The sequence below is a fragment of the Caretta caretta genome, chromosome 14 (assembly GCF_965140235.1).
Source record: "Caretta caretta isolate rCarCar2 chromosome 14, rCarCar1.hap1, whole genome shotgun sequence".
Taxonomy (NCBI): domain Eukaryota; kingdom Metazoa; phylum Chordata; order Testudines; family Cheloniidae; genus Caretta; species Caretta caretta.
In genome coordinates this window covers 23,497,935-23,513,304 of record NC_134219.1, presented here as the reverse complement: position 1 = coordinate 23,513,304, position 15,370 = coordinate 23,497,935, and the positions used below count along the sequence as shown (strand labels likewise).

General features: G+C 48.3%; 1 protein-coding gene across 2 annotated transcripts in view; it reads right to left on the bottom strand.

Annotated features, from left to right (window-relative positions):
- The window catches only part of PIK3R6 (phosphoinositide-3-kinase regulatory subunit 6), a 62,346-nt gene extending 48,400 nt beyond the window's left edge, over positions 1–13,946 (bottom strand). The window contains exon 1 of one of the 2 annotated variants that reach the window (XM_048818786.2): positions 13,683–13,946. The gene's annotated coding sequence lies outside the window, so the exon portion shown is untranslated. Of the gene's footprint in view, positions 1–8,936; positions 9,206–13,682 lie in introns of those variants that run through there. The other variant, XM_075119368.1, reaches the window with a different exon arrangement.
- Between the last annotated feature and the right edge of the window lie 1,424 nt (positions 13,947–15,370).

The following is a 15,370-nucleotide window of genomic DNA, read 5'->3' as shown; positions in this document are numbered from 1 at the left end:
AAATTCACAGCATTTGCTCTCTGGAGACTGTGATAACTGCTCAGTTCTCAATGCAGTGTCACCGCTGGACTGGGGAGGGGACAAAGGGGGAAGACAGACAGACGGACATCACCAAGAGATTGAACTTGGAGAGATCCAGCCAGCCAAGGGAACTGGGGAGCGGGAGAATTACAGTAGAGAGCCCAATCCTGTGAACAATTACTACCAAGCCAAGTGCTTATTGCCATTGTGGGATTGCCCATGTAGCGAGCCCCATGCAGGACAGGGCCCTTCTAGATCAGTGTGCATGACTCACTGAGAGTGTGCTGCTGTTCAATTAATAAAATGTTTCCTGAAAAATCTGCAGGTTGCAAAACCTATCCCTCCCCCTCCAGTATTTATTTCTGGCTCCAGGCACTGGGAACCAGACCTGGCTCTCTGCCATTCATGCTGACTTCCACTACTCTCTCGGCAGCAGCCTGCTCCCAGTTAGTACAGCTTTGGAAGCGCACCACATTGGGGTGGGGGAGCTTCCAATCCTGATGGCAGCATGCACTGTTCCAGCAGCCGATGGAAGAGCAAAGGCAAGAGCCAGAGAGAATAAGAGGCAAAAGCTCCACACAACCTTCCTGGGATCCATTTCTAAGAAGCCCCCTCCCTCTCCATGCAGCCTGGGTGGTAGCTCAGTCTAGGAACTACAGCAGGGAGTGATTCTGTCCCTGACTTGGCATTGACACAGTGTCGCTTTGAGGGAGTCACTTTGCTTTTATGTGCCTCAGTTTCCCAATCAGCATAGTGGGGGACAACACTATTCCCCCCACATATGGGGAGTTGCTTGGCTTAGTTAATTCATGTCTGGAAAGTGCTTTCAGATCCTCAGAGGGAAGGCAAATGGCTAATTATTATTATTATTGAGTCAATCCCTCGCCTCTCCCGAGCTCTGAGTGGGAGGAGGGCTCCGACTACAACAGCGCTTCCTGAGAGCGCACAGTGCTGCTCTGTTCAGATTTCTCGAGAGCATTGCCACACATCCGCCCAGCCTCCTTATCTCGCTCAGGCTAGAGTTCACCTTGACGGCAGCAGAGCACACTTCACTTTTTCTACTTCTCTCTTTCCTTCTTTGGACAGTGTGATCAAGCAACTTGAGAGCGGCCCCTTGCCCAAAGATTACACAGCAGCCTTGCAAGTGGTGTTACTGAAGGCATTTGGTAATAAATAGCTCAACAATTGGAGACACTGCCTACCAGCAACACATGCAAGAGTGCTGCAATCCAGTTGCGAGCTCACCCCTGGCAGGGGCCAGGCTAATGGCCGGCACTTAATCCTCAAAACAGGGGCAGAAGCTCATTGGGGCATTTTCAGAGTCACTTCTCTGGCTATATCGGTGTCTCTGAGTTAAAAATAAATGTCCAGTGAGTCAGTCATTAACCAGAAGACACGTGGGCTTACACCAATGACAAGTGCTCAGGGACTCTCGCTCTCTTGATGTTTTCCTCTGTTCTATTTTTAAGGTGTATGTCAAGTACCTATAGTGAATACAGCTGTCTCCACTTCCTCTTGCTACCTCTTATTTTGACCACAGAGGCAACAAATACCCTCAGCCTCCTGAGCTCATGCGGCTCAGCTCCGTCTAGAAAACTGCAGCTCATAGACTAAATATCCACTGGCTTCACACTTCTCTCCCTCCCCTCAATGCACATTAATACGGTACAGAAAAGCAGCAAACTTTCCTTGGGCCCATCCCATGGAAGCTATCTTGAGGCCCAAAACCATCCCTTCCTCTCCACTGCCTGGAAACGGTCAGAGGCCTCTTGGGGGAACGAGCTAGCTTGCCCTGGTCACCCAAAGATCCGTCTTCTATCCTAGCTCCAAGTTTGTGGGGCTGCCCTGCAGGGGTAGGCACCCCACTGCCAGGAGAGACTCTCAAACTCTGTCCAAAGAACAAGTTCCCATTTCTTATTAAATACATGGTTCTGCATCTAGGCACACAGATGGGACCTGGCTCTAGAGGCCCTGAGCTCTAGACAGTAGTGGAAGAATCTTATATAGTGCTTCCAATATCACCAAATCCTAGCCTTCCAAAATCACTTGAGTCACTTTTTCAGGCTTTTCTGTGCAACCAGAAGGACTAGAAACTTACTCACTTTATTTTTAAGTGGAGATTCTCACATAGTCACATGGCTCCAGGAACTGGAGCTTCAGGAAAAACACCAGACTTTGCAGAATTTGTGAGAAAATCTCCAGAGTTAGCAACACCACTCGTCCTGTCAATTTCTGTATGATTCTATTTTTAAAAGGTGAATTTACTGCTTGAAAAGGTACCAGCCCACCTGCCCTGGAGACTGGAATGCTCTCATTATCCACAGAACAGGTACAGAGTGGTGAAGCCTCCTTCAGATTGCCACAATGATGGCTGCACCACTGATCTCTACCTCCTCTAACCCCTGGAGGTTTTTCGAGGCCATGGGGTGCTCATGCAGTGTCTCTTAAGCATGACAATTATTGTTAACGTTGCTGGTGGTTTTCCACATTCAAAGCTCGCCTCCAGAAGTTGGACGGGTGAGCTTGTTTGGCCAAATTTAGAACCCAATCACAAACCATGGGCTTTTAGATTTAGAAATGAGCTCCAAAAAACCTTATAGATAGGAATTCCCCTTCATTCTGAGCAAATGCACTAATTTAAAACTTTGGACTCCCCCGGCTGTTGTAGAAGCAAGAAAACAAATCCTTAGCCTTTGCACAGCAGAAGCTGAAATTTAGTTAGCAATCCCTGTTTCTTTTAAAGCGGTGTTTCCCAAACTTGGGATGCCCCTTGTTCAGGGAAACCCCCCGGGGGGCCAGGCCCGTTTGTTTACCTGCCGTGTCCGCAGGTTCGACCGATCGCAGCTCCCACTGACTGCGGTTCGCTGCTCCAGGTCAATGGAGGCTGCGGGAAGGACAGCCGGCACATCACTAAGCCCGCGCCACTTCCTGCAGCCCCCACTGGCCAAGAACAGTGAACCGCGGCCAGTGGGAGCCGCGATCGGCCGAACCTGTGGATGCGGCAGGTAAACAAACCGGCCCAGTCCGCCAGGGGCTTTTTCTGAACAAGCGCGTCCCAAGTTTGGGAAACTCTGTTCTAAAGTAAAGCATTGTTTTTTCCAAAGGAAATTTAATTTAAAGTGCAGCTCCACTTTGAAAGATTACCCTCCCCCTCCATGTATTTAGTTGTATGTTAATTTAGACAGATTAGAGACACAGGAAAAACATGGAGGACTTGTGGCACCTTAGAGACTAACACATTTATTTGGGCATAAGCTTTCATGGGCTAAAACCCACTTCATCGGATGCATGCAGTGGAAAATACAGTAGGAACATATATATATATATACACACAGAGAACATGAAAAAATGGGTGTTGCCATACCAACTGTAACGAGACCAATTAATTAAGGTGGGATATTATCAGCAGGAGAAAAAAAAAACTTTTGCAGTGATAATCAGGATGGCCACTCACTACAAAAGGTTTTTTTTCTCCAGTGCTGATGAACACACCCAGAGCCAGCAAACATGGAACTCTGAAATGCCCTTTGGACACCATCACTTTTGGGTGGACCCACTTATTAAAGGGAAAGATTCTCTGGCAAAGCATCAAAATGTGTGTGGAACCCAAGCCAGCACCCAGCTTACCCGATCTTCGTTGTTATAGATGTGGGGCCAGATCCTCAGCTGGGATGAGCTTCACTGACATCAATGGAACTGCACTGATTTACACCAGCTCAAGAGCTAGTGGCTAGCTGGTGAAACAGAACATTGCAGGAGGCAGAGAAACAAACCACAGGGCTGCTGTGCTTAGCCTTAGAAAGCAAACACCAGCATATGGCCCTGATCCTGCAGACTCAGGTACATGCTCCACTTTCTGCCCTGTAAGGGAATCCCAGTGAAGCAAACAGGACTACTCAGCTGCACAAAAGCATAAAGGTTTGTAGCATGGGAGCCTAGGGCCTGGTCCACACTAGGGGCTTCTGTTGGCACAGCTCGGTTGGCCAGGGGTGTGAGGAAGTGTGATCCTTGCCTGATATAGCTGTGCCGGCAAAAGCCCCTAGTGTAGAGGCAGCTATTCTGGTAAAACTGTGCTTTCACTGGTGCTGCTTATTTTGCATGTGGGAGCAGGCAGAATAAGCTATACCAGCAAAATCGCAGTTTTGCCAGTATAAGCCAAGTCCACACTAGGAGCACTTTGTTGCTACAGCAGATGTAGCCTCAGAATGTTGTTCCCTCGGGCAGCCACTGGGTAGCAGCCCCAATGGGAAAGCAAGTCACTGCAGAAATACGACAATCATCTACAATTTGCTATCGTCTCCCATAACAATCCAATGAAAGCTACCGATGTGGGCCACATCTACACTAGGAGCACTTTAAGGGTATAAGACTGGTGGTACACGCTATAGCAGCAAAGGTCTCCTAGAGCAGCTGCCCTCTGGACCCGTATAATAAAACCGTCCCCACAACCAAATCAAATTATGCCAGCCAAAGCTTTGTTGGGTATAACTGCATCTATATTAGGGGCTCTGATGGCATGGCTCTGTTGGTCAGGGATCACATCTCATCACAACCCCTGACCAACAGAGCTCTAGTGGCAAAAGTCTGTAGTGTAGACCTGGCCTTAGTATAGACAGTTTAAAAACAAATGGAGCTAGGCCCCCAGCATGAAACAAAGAGGTATGCCAGCAGCAGCATCTGATGGCTAATGATTCAGGCTCTGTTCAGTTTTTTCATGACAAATGCCTATTTTGGAAGGGTTGGTAACTCGCGCAGGACTGGAACCAGGCACGTTACGGAAGCAGGGTCTTCGCAGGCTAGACTATTACTAATAAAAAAGGAAATTCTACAGGAAAAATGGCTCCGGAGGGGGAGAAAAAGGAATTATTTCCAAAAAGAGACAAGTCTGAGGAATAATTCCTAGAAGCACCATCTCAAATGAACTCAGTCTCCTGGACAATAAAAAACATCAGAGTCCAAGAGGACAGAGACTCTGAGACATGCCATTGCACTGTATGAATACTGCAGAACCAACAGAGTGATGGAGAGGTGGAAATGGTCAACCGCAGAAACAGGGAACTCTGGAGACTAATGGGATCCAAAGAGTGAAAGACAGCAACTATGTATAATGCTAATTTCCAGAAGGAGAATGGGGTGCGCTATTTGGAATTAATAGCTTTGAGTATTCCAGTATCTTTCTCACCAATGCCCTACACAGAGGTACAATCATCATCTCCCTCCTCCTATACCCCAGCATTGCACTGGGTGCTCAGGTTGAGTTGTTTGTCCATTATGACCCTTAGATCCTTTTTCAGAGTCACTGCTGTCCAGGATACAGTCCTCCTCTCTGTGGCTATAGCCTGCATTCCTTGTTCCTAGAGGCATATCTCTGCATTTGGCTGTATCGAAAAGGCAGTTGGTTTCAAAGGGCCCAGCTTCCTCAGTGATCCAGATTGCTCTGGGTGACTGCCCAGTCCTCATCATTATTTCCTGCTCTGCCAATCTTTGTTTCCATTTGCTGCTGCTTAGCTGACAATTTGTGGCTCGGTGTCATGTGGTATTTCCATTTCCACCACAATGTCCACATGCATTGTCTGCTTTGCTGGGGGCGCAATTCTCGTCGTAGGGATGTCTGAGAGTGAAGCCAGAGGGTGGGCTCAGAATGGGCACAATGAACCCAAACTAGGCATTACATTCCCTGACTGCTGTATGAGACATCTGCCTCATCCCTTGCCTAGTCCTGCCTAGGGTCTGAGAGGGATTACCCTGACTCCAAATCACAGGGTCAAGATCCTACATAATGCTGCACCCACACCGCTGGGTGGGTCAATAGCAGCAGGAATGGAATCTGGGACCTCTGGATCTGAAACCAGGAGCATCTGCAGCATGAGCTAAACGACGCAGCTCTAAATGTGGCGCAGTCACCACCAGAGGGGACAGAGTGCCATACGGTGTGGGGTGACACATACAGGTGACCAATCTCACCACCCCATCACTGCTCTCTGGCAGCTTGAGGTCTCCTACGATAGGGGACAAAGCAAAAGTCCTTCTCTGTTGGGCTGATCTGATCTGATCGACGGGCTCCACATCCTATCAGGAAGCAGCCACTCTGCCCCACCCTAGGGAGGTCAGGTGCAGCACATGGGGACAGAGGGAAGTTGGGCTTTTCTCCCTAAACCAACTGCAGTGGGGAGGCAATCACCAAGTGCTGCTGAAATCAGAGGGTGAGCCAGCTCCCTCCCGAGAGAGGATGTAGGCAGAGATGCTCTCCCAGCAGAAGAATAAGGGAGGCAGCAGCAGGGCAGGGTCCACTCCCACCTGACTCCTCCTGTCAACACCCCTGATCCCGTCTGTCCCCAGCTAGGTGTGATGGTTTATTTTCAGTTAGAGGCTGGTGTCTGAGCAGCTGCCAGGCCAAGGGCTACAGCTGGTTGGAAATTTCTCATTCAAACAGCTTTCTGCCAGAAAATGCCATTTTGACCTTAGTCAAATTTTCAAGAAATCATGTTGGTTTGAATGAAATTGCACACAAAAAGACAGTTTTGAAATGGAAAGACTTCAGAATTTGGAATGAAAACAATGTTTGAAATGTTGAAACAGAAATTCTGCATTTCGACCAGCTCTTCCAAGGGCGCTAGTTCCAGCAGCATCTCAACTCTCTTTGTAGAGGACCTGCCCCAGCCTGTCCATTCATCACATGCGCCCGGGTAGAGCCCTGCACCGGACTATATTTATTTTGAATCCCGCTCCCATCCTGACCCACAATACTCACTCCCAGTCCCACCCGCTCCTGCATTGTTTCTTGAATTTTTAATCTCGCTCCCACCTGAAAAAATCTTAGATCCTGCAAATCCCGCAAGAGGGACAGATTCCCTCATGCTACTAAAATAATAATAATAATAAAAAAAGGGTTGGTTAATATATCATATACATATGGGAAAGAGAAGCTCCAACAAAATAATTTCTTGAACAGGCCACTCTTGGTAAACTGACAAGAGATTTAGTGTTTTCCCGCAAATTACCACAGTTTGGTTTTTTTGCCCACCTAATCCAGCCCGCAACGAAGTACATTTTACCCGCTCCTGCTATTATTTCAGTGGGTCCTGCGGATCTGTGGGATACCAGTCCCGCTGCAGGGCTCTGACTCTGGGTGCTGTTTGCTAGGAGTGACTCTTCTCTTTGAGCTGGAGGCAGATGCCTTCCCCTGCTGTTGGATTGGGACTACAGGGCTGCTCTTGTTTACTAACAGGTTTCAGAGTAACAGCCGTGTTAGTCTGTATTCGCAAAAAGAAAAGGAGTACTTGTGGCACCTTAGAGACTAACCAATTTAAATTGGTTCTTGTTTACTAGTTATTCATTCATTAACTCAGAGATTCCTTTAGTGCAGTGGTTTTCAAACGGCGGGTTGCGACCCAGTACTGGGTCTCGGAATGGAAGGGCACTGGGCCGCGGCGGCTCTGGTCAGCACCGCCGACTGGGCCATTAAAAGTCCCGTCGGCGGTGCTGCCCAGCTAAGGCAGGCTAGTCCCTACCTGTTCTGACACTGCGCTGCACCTCGGAAGCACCCAGCAGCAGGTCTGGCTCCTAGGCAGAGGGTCCATGGGGCTGCGTGCGCTGACCCCCCCCGAACACCGGCTCCGCACTCCCACTGGCTGGTTCCCTGACCTTCTCCCACACCCCAACCCCCTGCCCCAGCCCTGAGCCCCCCCAAACCCGGAGCCCCCCTCCTTCACGCAAACCCCTCATCCCTGGCTCCAGCCCAGAACCTGCACCCCCAGCCCAGAGCTCTGACCCCCTCCCGCACCCCAACCCTCTGCCCCAGCCCAGAGCCAATCCCACACCCTGAACCTCTCATTCCCAGCCACACCCTACAGCCCTCACCCCAACCCTCTGCCCCAGCTCTGAGCCCCTCCCACACCCGAGACCCCTCATCCCCAGCTCCGCTGGGTCGTGGGCATCAACAATTTTCTTCAACTGAGTCACCAGAAAAAAAGTTTGAAAACCACTGCTTTAGTGTGAGTATGCGCTTGTAGATGTGTGTGTGTGTGCGTGAGTGCACATGTATGCATGTCCATACGTGTGCATGTATGTGTATATTCATATGCATGCATGTTCGTATGTGCACACACTTGTGCATATGCACGCACATATTTGTTTATACGTGTGTGCATATGCATGTTCATATGTGTGCCTGTGTGAGTGTGCAAGCATGCATGTGCATGTAGGTGTGCTGCCTCACCAATGGTTTGCTAGTGACACTACTGGTTACTCTGCTCTTCTTGCCGTCTAATTAAACACATGCAGAGGAATGTGCAAACTGCAACCTAGTCTCCATCACTTAGGGAGCAAAATAGCAAACCAGGCTCTCTCCACTGGCCCCTGCCAAACATAGCAGTGTACAGCTGAGTGCATGTCTCTGGACTGGGGCAACATTTCCAGAGTCTGACCAAAGGAACATAACTGTGTCCCCTGTACCAGGCCCTTATAAATAACTGTCTCAAACTCTCTCTCAGCACAAAGTGTTCTCCAGGGAGGATCTAAAGCAGGGAAGACCCTGCTCATTCTCCAGAGCCCGAAGAGAAGAGAAGCAGCAGAAGAGTTTACTACAGCGTAATACACCAAACAGGGAGGCAGAGTTGCTGACAGACAGCCTCTGCACGATCACAAGCAAAAGCCAACAAGAGAGCAGGGGAATCCAGCAGGGCCCATGTATTCCTCCTTCCCACCAAGAAACTTACACATGGGGATGCTTGTGGGTGGGGGGCGGAGGGGGAGTCCCCATAATTCTGGAGATGAATCCAAGCTGCCCCGCTTTCTAGGGGCCAGTCCATTTATAGGAGCTCCCACATTCTGCCAAATGTAACCAGTGGCCCACATCTTGGGGGTAAAATCTCTCTCCCCTCTGACTCATCCCCTCCAACTCAGACTGCCCTTACCTTCCCTTGGATCCTTCTGGCTTGTAGGTGCAAAGCTCTCCCCAGAGCACAGAGCTCCCCCAGCATGTGCATCGCAGGGAAAATAAAGAGGAGCAGGAGCCTGTGGATGAGGCAGACCTCAGCAATGCATGGTGTGCAGGCCACGGTCCATGTTAGTCCAGAGATCAGCCATAGGAGGAATGGGCTATGCTGAAGAGCTGCAAGTCCACTCTAGCCTTTGCATCAACAGCCAAGTGAAAAGTGTTGCAGAGCCTGAAAGGGTTTCGCTTCTGGATTTTCTGTCTGTGAGCTCTAAACTCACTGCTCACCGTGACCACAAGCCTTCCGTCCAAGAGCAGGAAGGGCCCGTAGACCCCCGTAAGAGCACATGACTTACGGGGAAATGACGGCTGAGTCGACGGGGAAAATATGACACACAACAGCAGAAGCAGAGATGGCGCCCCAAATACAGGACAATCTTGTTCCCATCTTTCCCACCAGTGAGAGCCTTGCCCCAAGCACCTCGCCTGTCACTAATACCCCGGTTCAATTCGTAAATCCTCTTTTAGTAATCAGATGGGAGCCACGTTTTTAAATGTTGTAGCTTTTTTTTTTTTCTAACTGGGTGATTCTCCTTTGTGGCACAAATGGGGATTAGATTTTCTTCTCCATTACACTCCCTTTTCTGCCAGGAGTGCAGCCTTCTGTGACTCATCAGCTGGGCAGGTGCAGCGTCCCTCAAAGAGAGCCTCCAGAGGGGGAGTCCAATCGAGAACTGCTTGAAAAAATGCCAAGTTTTCTTGAGGGGCAGGGATTGGCGGGGGAGGGAATTGCAGGAAACTTTGTTGAAAAAAATTGTTTTTCTTCAATTTTCAGTAAATATGCTGGGTTTTCATTGATAAAAAACCCCTCTATTTTAGAAAACTGAAAGCCGACTTTCCCAGCAATTGCAGGCATATGTATGGGTCCGTTTGGAAGCTCGGAAGGCAATGCAATTAATGCAGATCAGCATGGGTTTATGGAAAACAGATCCAGTCAAACTAACAATATCTTTTTTTTGAGGAGATTACAAGTTTGACTGCAAAAAGTAATAGTGTTGACGGGGCCATCCCGGGGTGGGGGAAGGCCTGAAACATAGACTCCAAGTTTCTAATCTGCCAGGGGGTGCTCCGCCCAGGACCTGCCCCCACTCCACCTCTTCCCCCCCCTCTTCCTGCCCCCACCCTACCTCTTCCCTGCCCAGTTCCGCCCCCTCCCCTGAGCACGCTGCACCCTTGCTCCTCTTTCCTCCCCCGCCAGCACCAAAAGAAATCTGATGAGGTTCAGCAAGGACAAGTGCAGAGTCCTGCACTTAGGACGGAAGAATCCCATGCACTGCTACAGGCTGGGGACCGACTGGCTAAGTGGCAGTTCTGCAGAAAAGGACCTGGAGATTATAGCGGATGACAAGCTGGATACAAGTCAACAGAATCCTGATCCCCATCAGTTGGCTAGTGCCTGGAAGTGAAGATGACCAGCCCTTACCAGCTCTCCTGTGTGTCAGGGCGCCTGTCACTCCTAACCAGCCACACCTATTGATGTGGCACCTTAGAGACTAACAAATTTATTTGGGCATAAGCTTTCGTGGGCTAAAACCCACTTCATCAGATACATGGAGTGAAAAATACAGTAAGTAGTATATATATACACAGCACATGAAAAGATGGGAGTTGCCTTACCAAGTGGGGGGTCAGTGCTAATGAGGCCAGTTCATTTAAGGTGGAGTGGCCTATTCTCAACAGTTGACAAGAAGGGGTAAATATCAATAGAAGGAAAATTACTTTTGTAGTGCTAATGAGGCCAATGCAATCAAGGTGGACGTCAGCCATTTCCAACTGTTCAACTTTCAACTGTTGGAAGTGGCCGATATCCACCTTGATTGCATTGGCCTCGTTAGCACTACAAAAGTAATTTTCCCTCTCTTGATATTCACCCCTTCTTGTCAACTGTTAAGAATAGGCCACTTCCACCTTAAATGAATTGGCCTCATTAGCACTGACCCCTCCACTTGGTAAGGCAACACCCATCTTTTCATGTGCTGTGTATATATATACTGCTTACTGTATTTTTCACTCCATGTATCTGATGAAGTGGGTTTTAGCCCACGAAAGCTTATGCCCAAATAAATGTGTTAGTCTCTAAAGTGCCACAAGGACTCCTAGTTGTTTTTGCTGATACAGACGAACCCGGCTACCATTCTGAAACCTATCACCTATTGATGTGTGGCAGAAGAACTGCTTTTTGGTTGCCATGTTCCCCTGGGAGTTGTGGAATTTATTCCTCTCCCATTGGAGCTTTGCAGACACACAGCACCCTGAAGGAGACACTCAGCACTTTGCAGGATTGAGCCCCCTGCCACTACCACTATGTTACATGAATGTCAAAACAATCATAAATGTCGGTTTGCTGGTACCAGACAAGTGTTCTAAGGGAGGTTGTAGAGTCCCCATCACTGGGTTTTTTTAAAAAACAGGTTGGACAAACACCTGTCAGGGATGGTCTAGGTTTCTTTGGTCTGGCCTCAGCGCAAAGGGCTGGACTAGGTGACTCTCGAGGTCCCGTCCAGGCCTACATTTCTATGATTCTAAATCCAGTGCACTAAACAAAAGGTAGACCAAGACACCTCTGGACCTGGAGCTGAGCTTCCTTAAAGTTTGGCTCTAGGGTTTTGGATGGGTCTCCTCTGTGTAAAGAAATTATGCTCTCTCCGTAGAGACAGCTTGCTGGCTCATGGTGATGAGTAGGTGCCTTCCTCTCTGTTGTTCAAGCCACATCGTAGTGAGAGTGAGCGAAACAGAGCCGCAACGTTCAGTAAAAAGGCACAAGAGCCTGTTATCAGCTTTTCCCATTTATATGAGTAGGTAAAAAGCACATTCCCTTTGGATTGCTTCTAAATGCATTTACAGAGAAGATCCTGAAAATCTAATAGGGGCTACCCAGGCATAAGGAGCAGGCTGAGAAGTATGTTTGTACCATGATGTCTTGGCAAGCACAAACTGACTTTAGAGAAATCTGCACATAGAATATTAAACACCAGGGGTTTCATCTTAGAATCATAGACTCATAGAACTGGAAGGGATCTTGAGAGGTCACTAGTCCAGTCCCCTGCACTCAAGGCAGGACTAAGTATTATCTAGACCATCCCTGACAGGTGTTTGTCCAACCTGCTCTTAAAAATCCCCAATGATGGAGATTCCACAACCTCCCAAGGCAATTTACTCCAGTGCTTAACCATCCTGACAGTTAGGAAGTTTTTCCCTAATGTCCAACCTAAACCGCCCCTGCTGCAGTTTAAGCCCATTGTTTCTTGGCCTATCCTCAGAAGTTAGGAAGAACAATTTTTCTCCCTCCTCCTTGTAAGAACCTTTTATGTACTTGAAAACTGTTATCATGTCCCCTCTCAATCTTCTCCAGACTAAACAAACCCAATTTTTTCAATCTTCCCTCATAGGTCACGTTTTCTAGACCTTTAATCATTTTTGTTGCTCTTCTCTGGACTTTCTCTAATTTGTCCACATCTTTCCTGAAATGTGGCACCCAGAACTGGACACAATACTCCAGCTGAGGCCTAATCAGCGCAGAGTAGAGAGGAAGAATTACTTCTCGTGTCTTGCTTACAATACTCCTGCTAATGCGTCCCAGAATGATGTTTGCTTTTTTTGCAACAGCGTTACACTGTTGACTCACATTTAGCTTGTGATCCACTATGACCCCCAGATCCCTTTCCACAGTACTCCTTCCTAGGCAGTCATTTCCCATTTTGTATATGTGCAACTGATTGTTCCTAAGTGGCATACTTTGCATTTGTCCTTATTGGATTTCACCCTATTTACTTCAGACCATTTCTCCAGTTTGTCCAGATCATTTTGAATTTTAATCCTGTCCTCCAAAACACTTGCAACCCCTCCCAGCTTGGTATCGTCCGGAAACTTTATAAGTCTACTCTCTATGCCACTATCTAAATCATTGATGAAGATATTGAACAGAACCGTCCCCTTAGAAGTCAGTGGCAAAACTCCCACTGGCTTCTATGTAGGAAGAATTTCATCCTCAGAGCTGCTCTCAAGTTGCAGCACTGCAGTCATTACTCCCCCAAAGTCCCTGGTATTGCTGTCGGTATTATAGCTGTGAATTTGGGGATTTCTTCCAGAGTGTGGCCTTCACAGTCTCACCCTTCAACTCCCTAACTCAAGCAACTGCCTTTCTTTCACGGGCCACATGTCTAGTCTGTGAAACGGACATGTGATGAGAAGAGATTTCACAGCATTGGGTGTCAAATTATGAGTCAAAAACTACACATCCTGGAGGGTGCCTGGAACAGTCAAGTGCCAAAAACCTAAAAAAAATGACAAAACCAGGAAAATATTCTCTCTCCTAAAACCCCCTCTATTAACCAACATGTAGAGTTGGGTCATTCACTGCCAGAGAAATGCGCACACAAGTTTTAGGAGAGTTATATATAGTCCAGCTGCAAAGCCAGGCTCTCAGGTCTTGGACATTGGTGTATTTACACAAATTCAGTAAGCTAAGTACATTCCATTTATCTTGATTACCAGCACAAGCGGCTACATTTGCAAGGGAAATTTAATTGGGAACAGAGTGTGAAAGACACCCCCCGCCCCCGCTTCCTCCCTGTCAATCACTGCTCCAATCCAGAAGCACTAATCACATTGCAGAAATCAATACCCTGGCTTGCTACCAATGTGAAGAATGAATTCGTACAAATACCGTGACAGGTGATCGGTCCCGAGCCGTCCTGCATGGTGAGGCGGTGAGTCTGCAGCCGTGGGGCAACATGCAGAAGCATGTGTCCGTGCTGGCTCGCCACGCTATGACAGGCGTCCCTTGGAGCGGATCAGAATTCACACCCCCCACCCCACCGCCCCGCACTGCACGGCTGCACCCTGCTCTCTCACAGCCACTTCAGAGCGAGATCAGTTGTGAAAGTAACACATAAAGCGCTTTACTCTAAAGTTACAGAGCTCTCACTACGTGCTTGCCCAGCTGGAGTTTCCTTTTAGCTCCAGTGAAAGCTGCAGGAGCAGAGAGTATCAAATGGGACCCTTTGTTTACTGGAAGGGAGCAGGGCAGCTGTGGAAAGGCAGATCCACCCCCCTCGCTGGGTTTCAGAGCTTGGTTCCAGCCCCAGTCCAAACATCTACACTGAGTCAGTTGATCTGGGCTCTGAGACTGTTTGCCATGGGAGTCTTTTTTTTCGCAGCACCTCTCCCTCTCTCTCTTTCCTAGACCTTAGCCATTCCATGCCACTCACCGCTGCTGCTTTGCAGCCCCTTGTGATTCTGTGCTGGGTGCATGGGACTCTGCCGTTGCAAACAACAGGAGTCTGATTCTACACGCTGCAACTTGTGCCATCAGTTACACCGGTGCAAAGGGTAGATAAAATACTATGTCCACTCACTGACACCAGAGGTAGCATTTCATGCCCATTTTGCACTCACTGGGCAGATTCTCTTCTCACACCGGTTTTACACTCATTGACTCCAATGGAGTTACTCCTGATTTAGGGCCAGATCCTGGGGTCTGGTCGAACTGGATGCAGCACAGGTTGGGGTGTGTGTACAAAGGTGGCATAAAGCATACATTGTATTCTCCAATCCTGGAGCCACTGTGTGCAGCGTTACTTTACATGCAATAATTTATAGCAGTCCAAGGGCTGTTCTAATGTATGCCTCCTGCTAACGGACCCAAGGATCAAAACCACAGCCAGGGATAAAGACTGTATAAGGCCTTGTCCCATTTGGCTGCAGCAGGAAGAGGGTGACATAAAAACCCAAAGATACTGAACAATAGTTCAGGAAAAGGAGGATGCAGAGAGACATTGGTGTGGTGCAGCCATGAGCCCTTTATGTTCACTGCTGCTTGAGTCTGAAGTCACAACTAAAACTGAGTAAAACTTTCATTATGAAACCCCAAAACCACATAAAATTCAGCTAGGTCCAGGTTTCATTTTACAGATTCAAATAGGTTACTGGGGTGCAGGAGACTCTAAAGAAAGGGAGAGAGAGCCTGGGTCCAGTTTAAAGCAAGTTTGGGCTGATTTATGGTTTCACCTCAAACCTGGCTGAACTTGTGGTTTTGGCTGGTTCTGATATGAAACCAGATGCCCTCACTCTGGCACCGCTCCTAGGCATGTAGATGACAAGCTCAGACTTTGCTTTCAGGCAGGATCTGCTTCATGTTCACTGCTCTTATGAGGATCATTCCTGCCAGGGGACTCATATTTGCAGAGAGCAAATACAGGGGGAACCCAAACACAGAGGAAGCCAATTCATTACAGAATTCAAAGGGACTTATTCACAGCATTCACTCCACTCCCATTAGCAGCTTCTACTGTGTCTGTCAGTGTCTCAGAGTCCATAGGCTCAAAACTCTTTTGCTAAATCTGGACTGGGAAG